This window comes from Apium graveolens, chromosome 10 (assembly GCF_009905375.1).
Source record: "Apium graveolens cultivar Ventura chromosome 10, ASM990537v1, whole genome shotgun sequence".
Classification (NCBI taxonomy): domain Eukaryota; kingdom Viridiplantae; phylum Streptophyta; class Magnoliopsida; order Apiales; family Apiaceae; genus Apium; species Apium graveolens.
The window spans coordinates 60,133,869-60,143,845 of NC_133656.1; positions in this window are offsets into that span (position 1 = coordinate 60,133,869).

A 9,977-nucleotide genomic window follows, 5' to 3' on the forward strand; every position below is an offset into this window, starting at 1 on the left:
AGGAATTGAAATTTCCTACTTAGTAATTGATTCTTTGAAAATGAAAAAGGTTTATATTGTTTTTTAAAAGAGTTGATTGTGATATTGTGAAGCTTACAACTTATGAACCCCGAGTCTAATTCTGTTGATCATATAATTAATTCCCAATGATGAAAAGATTATCGCTTTCCATTTGAAAGATCATTTGTGATCCTGTTAATGATTTGTGTTGAATGTTGGCTTTCACCCTATCTTGAGCCTTGTTCCTTCAAAGCCCAAAGCTTTTCTTCATAACCCCTTTCATAGCCTAAACGATAAAAATCTGCCACCTAGAAATGGTAAAGTATAATGCCCTGAGAACAGTGATGGTATATTATGGATTTTGTATCATAGAACTGTTTTTAGTTACTTGCTGAGTTTTATACTCATATGTTTTGTTTTAATCTAACCATGGCAGTTAAGCAAGAAGATAGCCAGGCTTAGGCGCACTGCTCGTAAGAGCGTACCTGCTTGTCCCTACCGTGTTGAGGGCTTCCAGTTGCCAGAGCAGGTAGTACAGATTTTGAGTGAGCAAACGCTTAGCCGAAAAGTTGTAAAGATACAATGGGTTATCTATCGGTTCCATGCCGGAATCGATTATATAAATTTGGTTTTATTTTGGGTTGTAAATTATATTTTATGGTTGGTAGTTGTAATCTTATCTCATACTTTATCCTGTTGATGCTGTTAGTAGCTAATCGGGGTTTATGATTATTTAATTTCATAGATTAGAGGTGTGTGGGTCCTCATTTCCTAACCCCGAGATTGAGGGCGTCACAAGTTGGTATCAGAGCTACAGGATCTAGTCCCTGAGACAAGTAAGGATTAAAAAGGGTATTTTGGGAATGTATATCTATATCGCGGGAGAGTTCGACTCATATAGAGTTGAGTTAGACTATTAGGTATAGTCTAAGGAAAGTCTATATTAGCTAAAGTGGTGACTAGAGTTAGGGTGTGAGTTAGCTAGAAGCTTTATTTAACCCTAACGTTGTTTCTTGGTTGTTGTTTTATGTTTTTTCTCAGGATCCCAGTAGTGGTAGTGATTCCGATTCAGAGATTAGTTTGACCGGTACCCCAGTGGACCCCATTCCACCCTCTTCAGAGGAGCCTGTGTATGTTAGTTCAGATCCAGAGTAGGATCCATCTGAGAGTAGTGAGATCCCTATGCAAATATCGCCGTTGAGGCCAGAGTCAGAAACCCCTGTCCCTGAGCCAGAGTTTGAGATGCCTAAGATTGTGCCTATCAGTGTTGGTGGCAAGTTAGCCCAGGACCGGGACTTTATTTACTCCAATATTCCTGAGTTGGGAGCTTTGGTGGATAGATTGATTCGAGACTCTAGGCAGAGGACTTCAGTAGTGATGAAGGAGTGGAGATCTAGGATTCAGGTTATGGAGCAGGTTGCCTGGAGGAGATTGGATGAGGGACCATCCACTAGTGATGCTGATACTGAGCCCGGAGGCTGCATAAGATCATTCGCTGGATGTTGGTTGTGTTGAGAGAGATTTTGGATGATTAGATGTTAGTGTTGATCAGGCGGGACTTTTGGTTAAGCCCGTAGTTGTTGTTTTTAGCGCCGGTAGGCTTTGGGATACTTGGTCAAATGTCGGGATCCTTTTTTCATTTATTGTATCATATCTCGAAACTTTGTAGTAGTAGTTGTTAGAAGTTAGGGGTAGATAAGGGGATATTTTCCAGTTTTTCCTCTGTTTAACCCTGTTATATTATTGTACCTTATTCCTGAACTTATGATAACTAGACTCTTATTTATGTACCCTTGGTTTGATGAATCCATTATATATATTGTTTCTTATTGTGCACCCTAGAAATTTATATAACCTGTTCTGAATACCATGTTTTCATACAACCGTGTTTAAAATTCCGTAATATCATACCCTGTGCCATGAGAAAACAACACTGATGTGAGAATTATATAGTAATAGGATTGTATGTGCAAAATTAGGTAAAGCTTAAAACCCGCAAAAAGAGATTTCATAGTAAATGTTGTTATATATGCCATGCTATCGTATTTCTAAATAATTGCTCAATCAGGTTTGTAAGAAATGGCCAACTCACTAGATCACCAAGAAGAAGAAATTCAAACCCAAGACCCAGAAGTGAATCCAAAAACCACCATGATGAGCAGACTTGCTCAGATTTTGCAACAACCCGTAGCCCCTAAAGTTGGAAACTTTAAACACTTTCAATCTGTTCATCCCCCAGTTTTCCAGATCCGATAAAAGCTCAGTCGTGGTTAAGAGAAATGGAAAAAACGTTTGAGTTAGCAGAAGTTAAGGATGACAAGAAAGCTCAGTATGCGAGTTATTAGCTTAAAGATGAAGCGAGTTTTTGGTGGGAATCTTCGAAGGCGTTGCTGGAAGGAAAGGACTTATCATGGGAGAAGTTTACTGAAATAATTCTGGAAAAATATTTGCCAAGTTATATGCAAGATCAGTTGGAGATGAAGTTTTTGGACCTTAGACAAGAAGATATGTCGGTAGTGGAATATGAGGTGAAATTTTCGGAGTTGTCTAGATTCGTACCTGAGTATGTAAATATGGAGGCAAAGAAGGCCAAAAGGTTCCAACAGGGACTTAGGCCATGGATTAGAAGTCAAGTGGCGTTGTTGGAGATCAAGAATTATGCCTCATTGGTGTAGAAGACAATGATAGTAAAAGGAGAGCGTGAAGCTATGAAAAGAGAAAATGAAGGAAGAAAAAGGAAGTTTGAAAGCTTGGAGCAAGAGCAAGGAAGTTTAAAGTTTAGAGGGAAATTTGGTAAGAATGGTGGAGGTCAGTACCAAAAATTTCAGAAGTTTAATCCCGGTAACGGAGCTCAGAAGAACCGTTTCCAGAAAGCAGGACAACTAGGAAAGGATAACAGACCTCAGATTCAAGAAAGCAAGGTTTGTGGGAAGAGACACCCGGGAAGATGTAGTAAGTTGGACGTGACCTGTTTCAAGTGTAACCAGATAGGGCATTACTCATCAGAGTGTCCAAATGGAGCAAATAAGCCTAACTTAGCTTGTTTCAAATGTGGAAAGGTGGGCCATATGGCCAGAAACTGCAAGGAGCCTGTTCAAAAGGCCAATGTCCTTAAGATTGCTGGACCGTCGTCTCTCCCAGCACCATCAGCTCAACCTAGAGATAGGACCTTTAATATGATAATGAAAGATGATGTGCAAGATATGGACGTGGTGGCAGGTATGCTCGTTATTAACTCAGTAGAAGTAAAAGTATTGATGGATTTTGGAGCCACTTGATCTTTTATTTCTGAAAGTATTCTTGATAGACTAAATTGTGTTGCGTACCCTCTGGAACCTAATTTGATTATAGAGGTAGCAAATCATGAGAAAGTCATTGTTAATAAGGTTTTTCCCGATTGTGATGTGGTTATAGAAGGTCGGCACTTTTCTGCTGACTTAATTCCTTTTAAGTTAGGAGAATTCGGGGTTATATTAGGAATGGATTGATTGTCAAACCACGAGGCGCAAATAGAGTGTAAAAGTAAGAAGGTAAAGTTAAGAACCAAGGATGGTGATGAAGTGATATTCAAAGGGAAAAGACAAGAAAAGAAATTTCTAACGGCTATCGAGACAAGGAGATTATTACATCAAGGATGCGAAGTTTATTTGGTTCATGTTAAGAACACGGAGAAAGAATTCGTGAGGATTGAAGATATTCCAGTAGTAAGAGATTTTCCTGAAGTGTTTTCGGATGAATTTACTGGACTACCTCTAGATAGAGAGATCGAGTTTACGATTGATTTGGCTCATGGAACGCAACCAGTATCGAAAGCTCTATATTGTATGGCGCCAGTCGAGATGAAGGAATTGGCAGCGCAGTTGTAAGAATTGTTGGATAAAGGAGTAATTCGCCCGAGTGTATCCCTGTGGGGTGCACCGGTATTGTTTATAAAGAAAAAGGATGGGAGTATAAGGTTGTGCATTGATTATCTTGAATTAAATAAGTTGACGATTAAGAATAAGTACCCTCTACCGCAAATCGATGACTTGTTTGATCAGTTAAAAGGAGCTTCGTGGTTCTCCAAGATTGATATAAGATCTGGGTATCATCAACTAAAGATTAAAATGGAAGATATACCCAACACAGCGTTTCGAACGAGATATGGACACTACGAGTTTTTGGTAATGGCGTTTGGTTTGACGAACGCGCCGGCCGCATTTATGGATCTTATGAACATAGTGTTCAAGCAATATCTGGACAAGTTCGTTATAGTGTTTATCGACGATATATTGATTTATTCCAAAACGGAAAAAGATCACAAGGAGCATTTGAGGATTTCCTTGGAAATTTTGAGAAAAGAAAGGTTGTACGTCAAGTTTTCGAAGTGTGAGTTTTGGCTAATGGAAATGCAATTTCTTGGTCATATAGTTAATAGAGAGGGAATTAAAGTAGACCCAGCCAAGATAGAAGTTGTGATGAATTGGGAAAGACCCAAGACTCCTATGGAAGTCAAAAGTTTTCTGGGATTAGCTGGATACTATAGAAGGTTTGTGCAAGATTTCTCTAAGATTGTTGTTCCATTAACTAAGTTGACAAGAAAGAATGATAAGTTTGTGTGGACGGATAAGTGCGAGGGAAGCTTTCAAGAATTAAAGAAGAGGTTGGTAATTGCCCCAGTGTTGGTGTTACCTGATGAAAGAGGAGAATTTGTGATATTTAGCGCTACTTCGTATAAAGGACTTGGATGTGTGTTAATGCAACATGGGAAGGTAAGCGTCAAGGCAACTCAAGCCGCATGAACAGAAGTATCCCACACATGATTTGGAATTGGCAGCAATTGTGTTTGCCCTTAAGATATGGAGACATTATTTATACGGGGAAAAGTGCAAGATCTACACCGATCATAAGAGTTTATAGTATATTTTCACTCAGAAGGAGTTGAATATGAGATGAAGAAGATGGTTAGAATTGATCAAAGATTACGATTGTGCGATAAACTATCATCCTGAAAAGGAAAATGTGGTAGCAGACGCTCTAAGTCGCAAGGAAAGATTGAATAAGTTAACATCATCGGAGGAACTGATCAAGGATTTCGAAAGGATGGAAATAGAAGTGCAGACTCCAGAATTGGGAGGTGAAATAATATATGCAATGTTATTTCAACCTGAAATTTTGGGAAAGATCCGATGTTGTCAAGAGCAAGTGATGAATCGCGAAAAGGATAAGTTATCAGGAGAAGAAATCAAAGCTCAAAAGGATGAAAGAGGAATATATTGTGTTAACTCATGTATTTTGATACCTAATGTTGTGGAGCTAAAGCACGAGATTTCGCATGAAGCGCATAACTCGAGATTCTCAATTCACCCTGGAAGTACGAAAATGTACAAGGATTTAAAAGAGAGTTATTGGTGGCCAAACATTAAAAAGGAAATTACGGAATGGATAAGTAAATGTTATGCGTGTCAAAGAGTAAAAGCGGAACATCAGAGACCAAGTGGATTGCTTCAACCACTGGACATACTAGAATGGAAATGGGAACATATCGCGATGGATTTTGTGGTAGGATTACCTAAAACCAAGTCTAATCACGATGCGATTTGGATAGTAATCGATCGATTGACGAAATCAGCACATTTCTTGCCCATAAACGAAAGGTTTTTGTTAGAAAAATTGGTCAAATTATACTTGGATGAGATTGTGATGCGTCACGGAGTTCCCGTATTTATCATGTCTGATAGAGATCCAAGGTTTAACTCGAGATTTTGGCGACAATTTCATGATCATTTGGGAACTAAGCTGAAAATGAGTACGACATACCATCCGCAGACTAACGGACAAAGTGAAAGGACAATACAGACGATCGAGGATATGTTGCGAACTTGTGCAATAGATTTTAAAGGAAATTGGGACGATCATTTGCCATTGATTGAGTTCTCCTATAACAACAGTTATCACGCGAGCATTGGCATGCCGCCTTATGAAGCATTGTATGGAAGAAAGTGTAAATCCACTACATATTGGGACGAAGTTGGTGAGCGCAAATTAATTGGCCCAGAGCTAGTTCAACAAACGAAAGAAAAGGTGGAAATGATTCTAAAAAGATTAATTGCTGCTCAAGATTGACAAATGAAGTATGCAAATCGAGAACAAAAAGATATGCAATTCGAACCTGGAGACAAAGTCTTGTTAAAGATATCTCCTTGGAAAGGTTTAACTAGATTTGGAAAGAAAGGGAAGTTGAGTCCTAGGTATATTGGACCATTCGAAGTACTGCAACGAGTTAGAAATGTGGCATATGAATTAGTGCTACCTCCGTAAATGCAACATCTTCACAATGTATTTCATATATCTCTTCTCAAGAAGTATAATGATGATGTGAGCCATGTGATCGAATTGGAACCAGTGGAAATTCAACCAGATTTGTCTTACGTGGAACAACCAGTTCGAATCTTAGATCGAAAGGAGAGGACACTTAGAAATAAAGTTGTACGTCTAGTCAGAGTGTTGTGGAGAATCCAATAGTGGAAGAATCAACTTGGGAATTTGGAAGTGAAATGCAAGAAAAGTATCCTCATCTATTTGCTTAGACTAGATTTTGGGGACAGAATCCTTTTAATGGGAGTAAATTGTAACGACTGAGAATTTTACGACGTAATTAAGTGAATAAAGTATGATTTTATGGTATAATTAATAATTATGTGATTAAGTGATGTTTAATTGTCTTTATTGTATATTAGTATCTGGGAGCGTAGTTAGATGCGTTCTAATTTAAAGAGTCAGCTTAGGGGTTAAGCTGTGTTATCGGGCCGTCAGATAGAGCGGAACCCGTCCTAAAAAGGGATTAAAGTGTTTAAAATGTGGAATATGTGTTAATATGTGAAATGAAATGTTTAAGTAAGTATTGTGTTATAGTGATGTGTCGGTTGGTAAAGGTAATTGTGAAGCGTAATTGAAACGCTAAGCGTGGGCCGTCAGGCAGAACGTGACCCGGTACGCGAAAAGAGGAATAATGATAAAAAGGGAAATTTTATGATCAGACATGAGTTATGATGTGTGAGTATATGTGCTTGCTTGTCTGTATGCATGATTACGTGATCTGTTAATTTTTAAACGGATTTAAGGGAATTATTTGATTTAAATAAGGTTTATTGAACCTTTATACATTTTTATAAAATTATTCGAGTAAGGTCAAGGCATGAAATTTGTTTTGTTACCTTCAAAATAGTCCTAAAGACTTTCTAAATATAATAGACAGATTTATTTTGAGACCGTGGCAATTTAAAATGATTTTATGTAATTAAAATGCTATTTTCAGCATAAACTTGTAAAATCATATAAAATCAACCGTACGCTCAAAAGTTTATTATGAGTAATGGTTGGAAAGCTAATTTCGAGATCTACGTCTTAAAATTATCATTCACAATATTTTTCAACTTTCTGAGAGAGATATATTTAATATTTAAATTCGATTTTATTGGAGTAAAAAGAGAAAGAAAATCAAACTAAAAAGGGGATTAGTAATTTACTAAATTACCCCTACCCTTTATTATAAATACTAGATTATTTCCCCCTTTCTTTCTTTGTCTTTCTGTGACACTCTCATCTCTCTCTCTCTCTCTCTGTCTCTCTCTCTCTCTCTCTCTCTCTCTCTCTCTCTCTCTCGATCACTCTCATCTCTCTCTTTTCTCTCCATCACTCCCGAGTCTCTCTCTATCTTAAAAACTCTCTTGGTATATCTCTATTTCTTGTTATCTCTCCACAATCCTTCATGAAATTCTTTAATAATTATATATATATATATATCAATAGAAGAGTGTGCATGTATATATACACTTGCATGTAGGTGTATGTGTGTTGTGTGTGTTCGATGTGTGTGTGTTCACCGAGAACCTCTCGGTTCTTGTTGTTCTTGTTGTTGTTACCTTGTTTAATCATGATTCCTTACAAATGAATGATATCTAAGATGTGCATATTAGTTATTTTGAGGAATTGATGGAAAATTGGGGATTTTGTGGTTGGACACCCTCGAATGAGGGCACCACCGCGAAGCCACCGCCACCGGTGATGAACTCCGGTGAACCGGTGGTGAGTGATGATGTTATTACCGAGCTCTAATATTCGTAAAACTTAATTTCGGTATTTGCATGTGGTGATTGCCTAAAAACCGAATGGTTTTTGATCTTTGAAGTTATTAAGTTGATTTTGTTGAATAAAGTGAATTGATGACAGTTTTAAAAGTGTTTGAACTTGTGTAATTGTTTAGGTGCTTGAGAAATCAAAATTTGATGTTGCATGTTAAGGATTTGGTTCGGTTTTTGTACAAATAAAAGGGAATTGGATTTTGTAACTTGATTTTGGTGTAAACTAAGTTTAATTAGTAAGAAACGAGATTGCATGTTGATTTAAAAGAGGAATTAGTGATGCATGTATGATTATTGGAAAATTCGATTAGGGTTTGAGTCATTAAGTGATGTTTTGTTGAGTAATTTGAAATTATGAATTAGAATGAGTGTTTGATTTAATTAGAGAAGAATTTGAATTACATGTAAGTATATAAGTATAAATTGGTTCGAATTTTAATGTTAAAAGAAGGGCAAATGATTATTTTAAAGGTTTTGATTGAGCTATGTGTTTATGTGAGCTAAAGTGGAAATTGATTGATTTTGTGGTTCGTATTTGCAATACGGCCGAATAGACCATATGAATTTAGAATCAAAACTTGATTTTTGGTAATCAAAGAATGATGGAGTGTATATAGGTGAATATCTTTGGATTTGTTTGCTTGATTGTTGTTGTGGTTCGAATTAGGGAATAAAAGAAAAGGGAAACTAAGTTGTTTGATTGTAAAGAACTATAAGTGATGGTTATGTTCGTAAAGATTTAGTTATGAATGAATCGTGTACTCGTATGAGTTATAATAGTTTGATTTGAGGAATAGTCGAGATAAAAGCGAATATAAGTTGATTATTGAGTATACAAAGATATAAAGGCTATGAGTAAAGAATGTGTTATATGCTATGTGCATGTGTGTATAAGCTATACTCGTATTGTTTGAGTCAAGAGTATAATCGAGTTATCGTATTGAGTAAACGTTCTGGGAACGTGAGTTGAGAAAGTAATTACGGTTTTGGTTTTGGATTGTAGATTCGGAGCGTGAGGGCATTCAGGCTAGGAAAGGGAAAAGTATACTAGGTGGTAGTAGTTCAACCTTTGTGAAACAGGAAAGCGAATTTAGGCAAATAACTCTATTTACTTGTGTGAATGGTTATAAAGAGGATATTGTTCATGCCATGTAGAGTATTGAACTAATAAAGAAATGTACCCCTGTTATTGATTCTTGAGATACCTTGTCATTGATCTTGTGAACTTGTTATTGATAAGCTTATTGATCCAACCCTTTTGTAACCCCTTTTTTCTATTCTGATTACTTGGTATACCATGAACTGTTATAAACCCTAAAAGTACCTTTACGAACCCCTTGTAATGATACTTCATTCCTTGTATACCTTATACTCTATTGATCCTTGAAACGATTTTGATTTCCCTTACATGAGTACCTTGTTATCATTGATCAAGATCCCTAGAATTGAACTTTGCTTATCCTTGATTCATTTCCTTAACTTTGAATTCTTGAAATTGAACTTAAGAATGAGTTTCGACTTGAAAGAGTCCGAATGATTTCATATTCTTGGCAATGACAAAATGAATTTAGTAAACCATTCTTTTTACAACTCATGGTTTTCCAACGAATTCCTGATGGATTGGATTGAGACGTAAGAAGCTAGTGGGACTAGTCCAGTCATATTAAGAGGCTAGTGGGGCTAGTCCGGTTTAAGGCTGAAATTACGCCATTGGTACCTTAAAGACCGGATGGAGGTCGGTACGGGCTAATCACCCGTATTATTATGAAATGAAAGATAAAGTAGTCCAATCAAGGGTTCTATAACTATTTAAAAAGGAATTGAAATTTCCTACTCAGTAATTGATTCTTTGAA